The 15,519-nt window shown below is 35.7% G+C and overlaps 1 non-coding gene across 1 annotated transcript; it reads right to left on the bottom strand.

The window, feature by feature from the left end:
* Positions 1 to 7,801: 7,801 nt before the first annotated feature.
* trnaa-agc (transfer RNA alanine (anticodon AGC)) lies at positions 7,802 to 7,874 on the bottom strand. The gene has a single exon. It is a non-coding gene; the product is annotated as a tRNA-Ala (tRNA).
* Positions 7,875 to 15,519: the final 7,645 nt, after the last annotated feature.

Genomic DNA, 15,519 nt, shown 5'->3' with positions numbered 1-15,519 from the left:
ACGTCCTTTATGCATATTGTACTTCAAGTATTTTTGAACATGGTGTGTGTGAGAATCGTGAGAATTTTTAGTGGTGTAAGTGTCATCCTTGTGAACCTATCAGAATAATTGGATGATGGTCAAGAACATCTCATTCTTGTTCTCGGAGTCTGTTTGAAGTGATTCATATTTGAGTTGTCTGATAATGAGGTGATATTGAAAGATATCTGATATAATGATATCATGTGACTAGACTAGGTTAGCTTTTAAACTATTTTTTTTTCTTGTCACATTTTATTTCATATTTAGCCTTACACCCAAGATATATCACAGTTTTATTGTAGTCAAAGTGTAATAACCATGTTTTTTTTTGTTGTTTTTTTTTGGGGGGGGGGGGGGGTATAGATTGATTACCATTTGTATAACCATAGTTGTATTACAAATACCATGCTTAATCTGTGGTAAGTTTAGAAAAACCATGGTTAATTTTCGCAAGGGTGGTCATGTTGTTAATATCTGATAAATGAGATTTCTTTCCTAATTAGTGAAATTAAGATGAACAAACACCTAACACTGGCCTGCGTTTACTGTGGATATAAATAATACCTCAAAATGTGGTTTGTTGAAGATGGGTGTTAAAAATCAGTTTAGATGCTATATTGAATTTAACACGGATTAAACATCTGAGGTCACATAATTGAACTTTTAGCCTTTTTTTCAGGACAGATGTTTCTTCAGTAGAACACGTGTATTGATAAAGTACATTCCATTAAATGCGCAGTACTTGTATTTGCCACAGTTTTAAATACTTCAAAAATGAAACGTGGTGCAACCTGACTAATGTCTATTATAATAGAAAGTGGGCACTTTCGTTTCAGACCAGAAACCACCTTTTCAACCTCATAGCAGCATGCTAAAACCACTTAAAACACCTGTGCAACTGCCTAGCAAAACATTTTTTTCAATTTAATGTTCCTCTAAAGCACAATTAAAGTGAATCACAAGCAGTTACAGTATGTTTTTGTACTCTTGTTTGCTTAGACAAGGGTAATGAACCACTGCAATGACATTTAGCACAAACCCCCTCCAAGGACAAGAAAGATCAATAGTTTATACAGCTTGCGAAACCACCATTATTTTTAAAGTTTTCTTATGAAGAGTTTGTGCAAGACTGTGACACATTTTAACCCCCAGACCCCTTTAATAACTCCTGCTTATGCAACCCTCCGGTGAAAAAGAACAGCAACAATGATTTGTGCAGAGTCCTGTCTTTTTTAATCACTGTAAGACACTGGTATTTCCTGGTTCTCGGCTGCTGTGTGGACACTAAATGGCTCTAAACGCCTCCACTCCAGCTTGTTTGTTTAATTGCCGTTTAAAGAAAAACTGAATATTTCTGGAGATGAACCCCCAGGTTCAGCAGATGGCATTTAACCCAAGGTCTCTGCGTTCTTGCGGTGCATCCTTTGCCAATAGCAGATCAGCAGCTTTTTTTACGATGTCCCCACTGCTTTGTCTTTTCCAAGAGATCTGTTGTGTTTTTAATGTTTCCTATGTATATGCATTTCTTTGGGCACTGGTACAAAAAGATGCAGATAAGCACTAAACTGCACACAGCTGCCTCACAGGTCTGTCTGTCTATTAAATGGAAGATGATCTTTTCCAAGAAAAGCAGCTAATAACATGAGGAATGTTTCATTTGGCTGGCATGTTTATCAGTGCAGGTCAGATGAGTATTCTTTTCATCACTAACAGACTGCTTCATGCTGACTCCCCAAATGCTGCTTTTGAACTTTGGACAGCACTGAGTGATATGCCATAAAACTTCCCATGTGCTGCAGTTTTGTAAGACAACATCCGTATTGATGTCCTAACATTAGTTTTGTTCGTCAAAACTTGGACAATTTCATGTAAATATGGAAAAGAATATACCTTAAAATACCTAAAACTGCCTTTCTTACAGTATCAACACTCATAAATGCAGATGTTATGAATACAAAAGTATTAATAACTTGAATAAAATGAAAAAAACAAGATAAACCAATACATAAATATAGTTTAAATTCTAAGGTAATAACATAGCCTGACAAACATATCTCCCACTTAAACCATACGAAAACAGGCAAATCCTGTCTCCAAGTAACGCATAAATTAGACGTAGTTTTTTTGTATGAGTTGAGTGGATTATTATTTACGTTTCTGTGAAATTTAGGGCTCACGTACTTTTGAAGGAAGTAGATTTATTTTATTCAACAAGGGTATTTTGCATAACCAACGGAACCTGATGGGAAATCTGTGTGGGGAAATCATTCAACCGAAAATTGGTTTTTCTATTGAAATTTTATTGGCTTTTTCCTGCGACAATTCTAAATATAACGGCACATTCTGCATGATTCTAGGACCAATCCCACTCCTGTTTTCACCTCAACTCCTGGATTTCCTTGATTGAGCGACAAACCCAACTCAGAACGTGAAAGAACGTCCTACGAAAAAACTCAGGCGGTCCTACGTATCATTTAGGTTTATATCACATTTTCACTTCGAATTTAATTATTCTTAGAGCTAGGCTTTTTTTTAAAATTCATAATCTTAAAAGCAACAGTTATTATATTCCTGCCTTGCTTCAATAATACAAACTTCAACATAGTTCATGTAATGTAATACTCCTGCACACATCAGTCTCTAGCCTATAGATAAGCATGCATGCCTACACATTTTCAAGAGTGGTCTATTTTTAATTTCAGAATGACCTTGCATATCCACTGCCCTCTCTGAAAAACGTGTGAACACGTTGTCATTTCTTCAAATACTGTATGGATGTTAGGCATAATGCATATGTGACATAACATGTTATAAACCTCATGCCGTTCCACGGGAACCAGAGGTTTGCAGACCCTATCAGCATATTTCGGCACACAGACTGACCCACAATACGGCTGTGGGACCTTCCTATGAAGACAGTGATTATGAACACATCCTTGGCGTGAAGCTCGAGTTGCTAACCTCAGCACAAGCTCTGTCAAACACAGTACAAACTGTGCTTCAGTTGTTCAGCCACTGTGACGCTACGACTTCAAGACCTGCCTGTCAGAAAAGTACTTTAAAAGACTGGTTTTAAAAGACTTCTTTGACCCTCTGGAAACTAATCAAAAGTGATGATTTGTGACTTAAAAATGATTAATTGTTGCTGCATGCAAAAGAGTCTGTTCAAGTCTGTCCCCTTAAGATGGGACTGTTATTCATTCACTGAGTATTCATGCCCTACTGACTTACACTTTCTCCCTTTTTATCAGATACAACCTGACAAAAACACACATTTGTACCTTCCTCTTGTTTAATTTACAGTAAATGTAGCCAAATAGAGGCCTCTCACGTTTAATATCTCATGCTGTAGCTGTACCTATAGAGATGGTCCAGTCCAAACTATGAACTCTGTGAAAAACCCTCTCCAAACCTTTTATACATTCGCAAAAAAATACACATTTGTGTTCTTAGCTTGCACTCATTTTCTTATAGAAATAAGCAGTTGTAAAATGAGATCATGACCCCTGGATTTTGGTGAAACTTGGTCGGACTACAAAGTCCTCATGTTTTGACTTTGTAGACACTTCTAAAGGGCAGTTCACGCCAAGTGCTAACTATAAACATGAAGTTTTAATAAACATAACTCCCTAACGGGAAAAATATGGGAGGGAAAATATATATTTCAGTGTTTTTCAAATGCATTCTTTTGCAAAAGTCTTGCATTCCAATCAAAGTTCCTGAGAGTGTTTCTTTTATTTTTCAAAACCTTTGCACTTTCCAGAGAAACTTTGCATTTGCTCACAACATCTTTGAGTTTTCCAGAGAAGCTTAGTGTTTGTCTCACAAAACCTTTGTTTTTATCGAGAAAGGTTGCATTCCTTTGCAAAAAAATGTTTTCCTGAGAATCATTGTGTCCGCTCACAAATCTTGAGCATTCCTTCAAGAAATTTAGAATTCGCTCACAAAACCTTTGCGTTTTCCCAAGAAAATTAGATTTCAGTCAAAAAACCTTTGCGATCTCACAAAGATATTGTGTTTACTCTCAAAAACGTGCATTTTCCCCAGAATGTAGCTTTCCTCGCAATGTCCTTGCATTTTCCAGAGAAACTTAGTGTTCAGCTACTGTTTTATCGCATGCAAAATGTTGCATTTCTTTAAGAAATATTCGCATATTCCTGAGAAAAGTAGAACAAATAGTGTTCAATTATTAAACTTTTGTTCCCCAGAACACGTTTATTTCGCATTCCTCTGAGAAATGTATCGATTGTAAAACCTTTGCTTTTTTCCAATAAACTTTGCATTTGCTCACAGAAGACTTTGCGGTCCCCCAAAAAACTAAATCGCAAAATTCTGTTTTTTCAAGACTATTTGTGCACACTTTCAAAACCTTTGTCATTTTTTAGAGAGTTACGTTTGTCTACAAAACACATTCTCTGAAGAAACTCATTCCGTTCACTGACAAATCTTTTGCCTTCCCATGAAAAACAGTTAACACAACGTTTCCTTGGAGGAACTCGAATTTTGCATGAGAACGCAAAAGCATTGAAATTATTTTCCTACCATCTCATATTTTAGTCTGTGGTCAGCCAAAAAGAATAGAGCAGTCCACATCACAACTATAATGATAATGACAAATGGTTGGAATCACTTTCAGGATGATTATTCCGGATCATGAACGTTAAAGACATCAACAGCCAATCACAATCCTCCAGACTTCAAACAGCTAGAACGACAAAACTGCATCGCGTTCTTTAAACGGCCAAAACAAAATGTGATCGTTCGTTGGTGTGAACGTGCCTTAACTGTAAGAAGACATCCGATTTAATTTAAAACCTTGTATCCTTTTTGTACTTTGTATCCAACATACGCATTTCCTTTTAAAGAACAACATGTTGAAACCAGAAAACCCCCCACCCTGTCTCGCAGGAGGAAGGTTTTCCTTGTTTTTAAACACCGATGTCCATTTTAGGAGATGTTGCCTAAGTATTCCTCACATTAACCATTGGTTAAACTGTGGCGTTCTGCAGAGCATCTGATTATTAGAAAGAAAGAGCCTCAAGTTGCTGATATTTCTGGACTGACAAAAGCACTGATCGATCTTCTCATGCATATTAATGAGATTACTGAATGTGTGAGAATACAATCCCACTCTGAAGCCTCTCCCATGCCCTTTATGATGCTCATGCATGTCAAGCTGCGATTCAACATGAGGATCCGATAGCTCGAATCAATTTAATACGCATCAGTTCAAAATGTTGATCAAAACTGCTTTGGAGAGCTTGCATTTCAGTTGCATTTGAACCAGTGGATCCTTGTGGAATTATGTTCAGATGATCAGCGTTATATAACAAAAGTGTCATTTCTCAGGGAAAACATATTGTGAGCGTCTGGCAGTGCTCGCCTTCCCATTCCTGTCTGCTGAAGCAGTTACCATGGGAACACCATTTTCCCCCCAGTATTGAGGGAGCACTGAAGTGTTGTTTTATAGTGTTTGAAATGCAGGTCTTGCACAGTTTAGCATTTAGTTCCTGTAAACCTCTGGGAGTTAAAACTTGTGTTTTACTAGCTATTTGTTGCATTCAAGTCCTTTATTCTGCTTGAATACTTTATAATTGAATAACCCACTTGTTGTCTTTCTTTTTTTTTTTTTACTCATTCATTTTTAATTTGTTAGTTAGGCTATATGTAGCCTATACTTTATTTTGATTTTTTTTTATTGTTTAGTTTAAAGTTTAGAGGCCATCAGAAAAGCTGTTTTAAGTTGATGAGATTATACCTCACCTTTTTACAGTAATGTATATCAAGTTTTATTTGTGTTTGCTGTAACAACAGTCATATATCTTTATTTCTCTTTATTAATATTCATTTTAAATTGTATTATTTTTTTAAAGGAATTTTTTTAAGCTTATACGTTATGACCTAGAGTCTAGACCAAATATGTGTTAAAAAGTCAGTTTGAGAGGACAAATCTTTGAGTTTCCTCAAGTCTGTGTGTAGCATGTGACTGTAATTAACCTACCTGAGAAAAGAGTGACATCTGCTGGTGTTGTGCTGAAAAATAAAATAATAAGAAGAAGAAAAAGACTACAAAGCATATTTAAGAAATTGTCAGCTGACTTTTAGAATGTATTATATATGATCAATAAATTCACACAAAACAGTATTATCTGAAAAATGCTTTATATTTATAAAAACAGAGAACTTCTCGAGAGAACTTCTTGTGTTGACACAAGATATTTCACAATTTAACAAATTAACATACTGTTGAACCGTCCTTAGCCTATAAAACAATTCTGAAAATATTAAAATGTTAATTTATTGATTCTATTCATGACATTGATGCAAAAATACACAAGAAATTATTCATGGGTATTTCTGAAATTGTAAAAAAATAAATGGATAGTTTTAAAAGGTTATTCAAATAAATAAATAAATCGATAACAATATTACATTACATCTCTGCATCTGTATGCAATGAAAATGATACTGTTAAAGGGATTTTTTTAATAATCATAACTAAAAAAAGGGTTTTAGAAATACTCACTTAACCACTAATAAAATAATAGTTTATAAATTCAGTAACTATATTATTACTCATTTTATGCTAACATTTATTTTAAAAAGCAACATTTTTTTTTAATATTCAGCTTTACATATTTAAAAATAAAACAATAATTCATGAATGTCTACAGCCATATAATTACTCTTATAAAATATTAAAAATTGCATTTATTTTATTTAAAATAATTATATGCCATTAATAAAAAATACAACAAAATATTATAATATTATAGCTAATAATAATCTTTTTTTCTTGAAATGGTTAACATTTTTGGATCGATTTAAATTTATTTAAAAAAAAAATCAATTGAAGACATTCAATTATTTTGCAAATGTGTGTGAAAATGTCATGATGACATATATATTTCAAATATAAGAAAGATATTTCGGTCATAAATTTAATGAACGAAAAATATATGAATGAATGAATGGGTGCATGAATGAATTATTAACTTCTAAATAAAATAAAAATGTATGAATATTTCTAGCACTGAGCGTCAGTCATTTTTACGCAGTTTGCATTGAGTAGCCTAGTAATGTAGTAAAACGCATATATTTAAATGCGAAATTCAGTAAACACCTCACTGATTATGCATATTTTGTACAGGCAAGCTTTAAATGTTTCTACAACATTTTGTCACACTGTTTAATGATTGAAATATTGCCGCGGGTGCTTAATATGGATCGTAAATGGTCAAAACTTGCATTTTGTTTACATACCTTTGTTCTGTGGATGTTTTGCCCTCCTGATCTTCGAGTCGGTCACGTGATTGACAGTTATGAATTGCAATAATGTGTAAGATTGCTGGGGGGGGGGGGGGGGGGAAGAGAAAATAAAATAATGTTTTTTTTAATGCTGCATTCCAATTAATATCAATCAAACTGCATGTGGGTTGTTTTGATTAAACAATAATAACTAAATAAATATAGCTAACTTACAAAATAAACACAATAATAACAGAAAACACAACATTAAAACATGATTTCTTATATGAGTTTTATATGATATTTTTATTATGAGTTTTAATGTTTTTGCAAATAAACTCTTCACATACAACGTTAGTGCATTAGTTATGGATACTTAGTCTTGCATACTAAATGGCTTCCTGCAGAAATTAATTAGCGAAGTCTAGTCGTTCTAGTCCCACTATCTTATAAATACTCACCAGCAGACACTGCTTGCTAAATTAAAATGTAGTTATAACTTTTAGAGCAGAAAAGAAAGGAAAAAAAGCTTTGGAGAATGCGGGCATCGATCCCGCTACCTCTCGCATGCTAAGCGAGCGCTCTACCATCTGAGCTAATTCCCCTATGTAGTGTACTACAGCTAGTATGCAGGAATCTAACATTAGTACGAAACTCTAGCTACTCGCGCTCTTTTAAAGAATACACACTACATTTATTAATTATAGACAAGATACGACATCATATTACCATAGTTTTACGACACAATACACTCTAATTATCAGATATCCAGTCTTAAAACCTGCTTGCCAGTTCATGAACGGGAAGAAGTCTGGTTAAAAATAAGTTAAGCTTATTCGAGTTTAAATATTCACGAAAAAAGTTTCTCAAAACAAAACATGTCTATGCGTTCTGTACAAGACTAACTGAGTCTTGTAATGGCACTTGTATACTGTTGTTGTTCTCTTGTTGACCTGACTGTTCTGCGTCTGCTAAATGATTAAATGTAAATGTAAATAAACTACCGAGTAAGGCTACAAACACAATCTACAACATACGCAACCATAAACAAAGCTATAGTTATACAAAATAAGTTACAACTCAAAAGTAAGGTTAACGTTACACCGTCCGATTAAAAGACAAGCAAGCCTCTTTGTTACCACAGTAACTTTATATCAGCAGTCATAGAGTAAACGAGAGTATATAACGTTACTCTCAAAGAAATAAACTGAGAAAAAAAAACATGAAAAAACAACAACAACTAATTATAATAAATTCAGCCGTTTTTAAATCCTACTAATTTACCTCACCACGGAGACAAAGTAAGCCCACATGAGCCAATCGCGTTTCTCCTGTGGCTTACTTTTGACCAATCGCCGGCCGCTATCATTGTCATCTTTGTAAGGCTATGGTTTATTTCATTACTGAATATCGGTCATTATTATTTCATGTGTATTTTGAAAATGAATCATGCAAGTATAGCTAGCTAGCATGTACAGCACACGTTTTCCTCAGTACCTGTGAACCTGTAACTTTTCACATGATAAATGATCAGTTAAAATCATCGACCGTCCGCTAAGCTATATTACTGTCAACAATGATGTGTGCATTGTCTGCGAAGTCATGGTTTCTGGGTCCTATGACTGGAAATAATGATCAAACGTATATTTGATAATAACACACAATAACACACACTTTTTTAAAATTATTATTATTAAAAAAATCATTACCAAATCGTTGTGGAGATACGGACAGAAATAATGTAATAATAATGACTTTTGGTTAAAAAAGAGAAAGTATTAACTTTTTTAAATCCCACATTTATCTATATGGGCCAAAGTATGTGGGATAAGTGCTCATTTTAATTTGGGTAGACTAAAAGGTGAAGAACACTTGAGAAATGCCTGAGACTTTGAGAGGTTAAAGCACCTGGGGTGACCCTGGGGTAAGAGGACCGCATTTGAAGTATAAGGATGTGTGTTGTCAGAAGACTGGTCTTTATTTTTGTAGCACGTTGTGAGTGTAGTCATGGTTTAAAAGGACAGTGTTTGAAACAGGACTCTTTCATGACTCTTTGCTCTTTCATGAGTCTGTGAAAAGTACTTTGTGTTTATTGTGCGTACACTGTGTGCATAGTCATAGTTTAAGAGGACAGCATAGGAAACAGAAGGAAATTTCAGACTTCATATTTGACTGCGTATATCAGGGATTCCTGTCATCTGTAGTCGCCGACCAAGAAGCTGTTTAACGGTCTCAGGCTGAGGAAGGAGCTCGATCTTCGCGCCCGCATACAAGCCAAAAAGACGCAGAAAACGGGAATACGCAGACTTATTTCCCCTACAAACAATCCTCGGGCTATATTGCTGTGCGTTTTGAGGAGTTTTAGCTACATGTGAAACAAGTCACCCTCCGCGGACTGGACTCGAACCCGTGGTCTCTCAGCTGAGCCGTGCTGTCACGTGACTACATGTCTGTTTGCAAAAAACTATATCACATCACAATCACAATATTGACTGGTATTTATTATTTTGTGTATATTATTATTTTTTAAAATCACAAAACATGTTTAAATTAAATAAATAAAAACGTTTGTTATAAAACGTTTTGTAATAAAAAGGTGTGTTTCGAGCGTGTGGGGGGAGGGTATGATTTGATTGATATGATTTAGCAGATTTAGTTTATCTTATCAAAAACACTTTAAATTTAAAAGGCTTTATTAAAATGAATACAAAATATTGAAATGAGTATACACACACACATACATATATATATATATATATATATATATATATATATATATATATATATATATACATATATACATATATGTATATATATATATATATATATATATATATATATATATATATATATATATATATATATATATATGCAAGGGCGTAGATTTGGTTTGAACATTGGGGGGGTTGAACGTTGTATGCTGCCCGTTATTTTTTTCAAAAAAAAATTTTTTTATGTGTATTGTTATTGGATAATTTATTTCTTCCTATCTATCTATCTATCTATCTATCTGGCAACATGCTTTAACTGATTACAAATTCAACAAATATGAAAGAGACAACATTTAGACATTTATTTTAAGATTTTTACACTCCACCTTAATGCCTTTTAATTTTTTTTCTAAAGGGAAACACATCTTTAAAACATTAAAGGCATTAATGTATAGCCTAACTTTACAAAGCTGCTTTTTTTCTATACTGTTTCCTATTTTATTTTATTTTATTGATTGAATGGCATCTTCTTTACCTGATCACCTGCTCCTCCTCTCCCTCTGCTGACTTTTCTACCCTGCTGCTATATTTACCTCGAATCTGTTATAAAAACATGTTAAGAGATTATACACCTCATAACTTTATGAAATTTGTGTATAATCATCATTCATAAAATTCTAACATAGTAGAGATTATCAAAAGAAAGAAATTAAGTATTGAAACCGCCAGTAGGCGGCAGTGTTTCACTGTTTTCATGAGTTAGCCACTTAAATCGTTAATTCATTCAATTCGTTCAAAAGTCAGATTAATTTAGTAAGAAAACAAACACCGATGTGAATACTTTTGTCGTTGATAATTACAGACACTATTGAAAAATATACTAGCAAAACAGACAGCTGCTTTGGTAACTTGTTATACTGATAGTTATAGCTAAATACATTGCAATGGATTAGCTAGCTAAAATATATGTGGTGTGTACTAACTATTACACAATATTCTCATACCTCATTCTCAGTACATGCTTTATTTTTTATTTTTTCTGCATCCCTCTCTGACCAGCAGTTAAATATAGTCCGCTGTGCAGCGCTTCTCTTCATTTTTGGCGTTAACATTAACCGTGTGCTCTCCCATTCAAACGCCACTCGCTTGTTTTGGTGAAAGTGCGACTCATTGGTTGGGCGTTACCAATCGGTTCAATGGAGGGGGAGTATTTTTTGTCTGATTTATTATGACATACTCATATTTCATTAGGAACAAAATTATTTTTACAAAATAAATGAATTCTATTTTTTCATATTATATTTTTCATTTGATCTACTGTGATTTTCATGTTGAAATATTGGGGGGGTTGTAACTGATGGATTTGAATATTGGGGGGGTTACCTCCCCCCATCCCCCCCATAAACTACGCCCCTGTATATATGTACAATATGAAAGAGTAAGCCCATTTGTTTTACGTTTACATTTAGTCATTTAGCAGACGCTTTTATCCAAAGCGACTTACAAATGAGGACAATGAAAGCAATCAAAACAACAACAACAACAAAAGAGCAATGATACACAAAGTGCTATAACAAGTCTCAGTTAGCTTAAACGCAGTACACGTAGCAAGGACTTTTAAATAATATAATAAATAAAAAGAAAACAGATAGAATAGACAAAGAAGAGCAAGTTAGTGTTAGAGGTCTTTATATATATATATTATATATTATATATATATATATATATATATATATTGTATAATGAATGAAAAGAAAATAGAACACAAAAAGATTAGAAAGGTAGTTCGATTTTTTTTTAAGAACAGAATTAGAATAGTGGAGTGCTAAAGTTAGAGGGTCACATAAAGATGGAAAAGATGGGTTTTAAGCCAATTCTTGAAGATGGCTAAGGACTCAGCTGCTCGGATTGATTTGGGGAGGTCATTCCGCCAGAAGGGAACATTTAATTTAAAAGTCCTTTTGTGCTTCTTTGTGATGGCACAATCAAGCATTGTTCACTTGCAGAAAGCAAGCTTCAAGAGGGCACATAAGTCTGAAGTAATGAATTTAGGTAAAGGGGTGCAGAGCCAGTGGTGGTTTTTTTAGGCAATGCCTTGAATTTTATGCGAGCAGAGTGTCAAGAGCATAGCAGTGATATGAAAAGCCATGTTTCTGAAAGACAGAACCTAATGATGCCATGTAGACAGAGAAGAGAACAGAGGCGGACAGAGTACACAGCTTCATTACTCGAGTAAAAGTACAGATACCCCTTGCTAAATTTTACTCAAGTACAAGTAAAAGTAATACAGTCAGTTGTGTACTTAAGTAAAAGTACTGAAGTACTTGTTTTTAAAAGTACTTAAGTATCAAGAGTACATTTTCTAAATATTGCATTACTACTGCATGCCACAGTGCTTACATTTATGTACAGAAACGTCCTACATGGAGTTATGAAAAATGTTAAAGTTAATACCTTGGAGAATGTAAAAGGAATTGAAAGTAAAATCAAGTCATTTTCATCTTTTTACTATGTTTCTTTATTTAACATGTCTCACTTGCCCACAAGGCAATAGCACAATGGCAACGCTCTGACAAACCTCTGCTGGAGTTTTAATGGATTTTTGCACCCACATTTGAACCTGACTGTGTTTAACATACCGCATACTCAAGAACATCAAAGCAAATGCTCAGCTTACATTAATGTGTAATATCAGAAAAGAAAATTCAGCTAACAATTGTGTGTACATGTGAGTTTCTGTGTTTTTTTCATCAATCAAATCAATAAACCTAAACGAGCAAAGAAGGCAATATAGCAATGTTCTGACACACCTCTGAACCTGACCTTGTTATACAAGCAGCATAGAAGAGAAAATAATAATGATTAAAGAAAATCTGCTAATCGGCTGTGTTTAGGTCAGTGTACAAAGAAGGGGAAAAAATTATTCAGCTCATTTGAGTGACAGTATTAAGCCCCTTCCTCTCACACTGACATACAGGCAAAGGCAGAAGAAAATACTTTCAGCTGAATTAACACCATTCTCACATACACAATCTATGTGTGACAACTCTGCGTGTGTGTGTGTGTGTGTACGTACTGTCATGAAGTCTTTGGCGGAAAGCTGAATGTGATTGCTGATAGGCTGTCCCAATCAGTGTTGCCTGCACAACAATCCAATCACGTTTGAGAGGGAAACAACATATTGAGGGTTTCTGAGATTTTTTCTTTTTTCCTTTTTTTTCCATCCACACGGAGACACGTTTCTGTGAATACGCACATTTTTTTTTATCGGATAGTTGTTTCGTCCACACGAATCCGCCGTTTTGTGTTTTCGTCTGGACATCGAATCCGTATATTTTCCAGGGGGGCAGGGTTTCATATTTTTTTGAAACACCCCTGGGCGCCGCCATTGGCTAGCGGACCCCCACCTGCTGTTAGCATCCCATTGACTCCCATTCATTTTGGCGTCAATTTGACAGAGAATAACTTTACATCTGAGGCGTTTAAAGACTCCATTTGTCCATTAATTATTTCTAAAGAAACACGAAAGTCTAGCGACTCTCTGTCGCACAGTAGAGAAATTACCGTACAGACAGGAGGAGAAGCTCGCAGGCAATCTTTTACTGTCTATGAGGCTATCGGGGGAACGTGGAGGCATGAAGTCAAGGGAGATAATTAATCAGAATACTTACCAAAATTTGCTCCTATTCACGCTCGCCTTCTCTGGAAGATTCGGTGGGTGATTCAGATTTCTCATGGCACAGCGATTAGAAGATTTACAGGTTGCTCACGTGACATCTCCGTCATCAAGCTCAGTTTGAGTCTGCGCAGTACGCTCGACCCCCAGGAAGTAAGTGCTTCTAATTGACTTCACTTGTCTCCGTTGAATCCAATGGGGTTGCTCTGTCCATTTCTTTTACTGTCTATGATATTTTCTGAAATGATGACGTCATAAGCCAACGTCTCGCCCCTAATCAGACACCGCTACGTCACGTAACAGCAACAAAAACATGAACAAACACTGAACGATTGTCTTTTTATTAACTAACATTAACACGGATTAATAAATGTATTGTTCCATGTTTGTTTGTGTACCACGAGCAAGGTTTATGAGCAAGTCCATGTCTTCTTCTAAGTGTATCTCTGTGGCAGAATTACAGCGCCACATGCTGGTCTGGCATGTATACTACATCGTTTTGTGGTTTCGTGTGGACGCGGATATTTCTTGAGACGAGAGAAAAAAAAGATCGGATTGGGGTAAGCTCCGTCTCCGTGTGGACGGGGCAGAAGAAGTAAGAGGTACTTACGGTTATGGATAGAAATGTAGCGGAGTAAAGAGTACAATATTTGCCTCTCAAATGTACTTGAGTAAAGTCATGAGTATTCCCCTAAAATGATACTCGAGTAAAGTACAGATCCCTCAAAATTGTACTTAAAGGGTAACTAAACCCCTGGTCAGAGCCTGACTCAACCCACTGGCAATATTTGAAAAATGCTGAAAAGTGGGCAGAGCACAGCGGAGATAAAGGGGATGAACCGAGGGCGGGGCTGAGTGCGTGGGGCGTGAACCTGCAGACCCGCAGTGACGGATTGATTGACAGCTGCTGTCAGAGTCGCTAAAATGGAGAGTAGTGGGTATAACTGTAGTGACGCAAGTAGCTTTGCAACGGAGTGTTCATTTGAAGTAGAGGACTTTTCTCCCCCACCTTCACCTGAAAGTGGATGATGTTGAGGTGTCTGTGGCCTGAGCCATATCAATTCGAGCCGCTGGCTCAAACTGCGGTCTTAACTCCCACACCGCATCGCTTTTCAGCGCGAGCTGTGTGGAGAAGCCCATTTCCACCTCCATTGCATTGGAGAAGCAATCCCGCATAAAATGCAGTTTGCACACTCCAGCTCTAGGCGGGAACTCGCGGTCTTCCAGGCCTAATGCATGCAAGCACTGCCGCCTAATTTTAAAGTCTGCTGGAAAACTATGCAGGGCAGCAGTGCTGTCGCAACCAGCAACACTACACCTACGTACCATCCTGACCACTGTACTAAATACAGATAAATCTACGCTAACTTGAAGCTATCCTAACTGATGCAATACTATGCTACTAACTATGCTTCTAACAATACTAACGTTACACTAACAATTATGCTAATTAACTATATAGGCTACACGAAATAATCTAAATAACTATATAAATGCTATGCTAAATAGATGCTATAATAGTCTATCCTGGTCCTTTTCAATACTCGCAATTCCAACTTCTGACTCACTACTACAGTAATTTTGACGTAACAAGATGGTTTTATACTGCCAAGGGCGTGGTAGCTCGTACCAAGGGACGTGGTGAGCTGGAAACTGCTTACGTCACCTGCCACAGCTTACGTCACTTGCCACCACAACATCCAATAGGAAAAATCAACTGCAGTAGCCACCGTTCAACGTGAAGAGGGCAGCACTCAGACGTTTTTACACAACATATTGTAGAATTAAAACACTTTATACTCAAATGTCAAAAAAGTTACTCGAATCAATGAGCAGCACTAATAAAGCCCCATTCTTACAGAT

The sequence above is a fragment of the Carassius carassius genome, chromosome 16, assembly GCF_963082965.1.
Source record: "Carassius carassius chromosome 16, fCarCar2.1, whole genome shotgun sequence".
Classification (NCBI taxonomy): Eukaryota; Metazoa; Chordata; class Actinopteri; order Cypriniformes; family Cyprinidae; genus Carassius; species Carassius carassius.
This window is presented reverse-complemented; position numbering and strand designations above follow the sequence as displayed.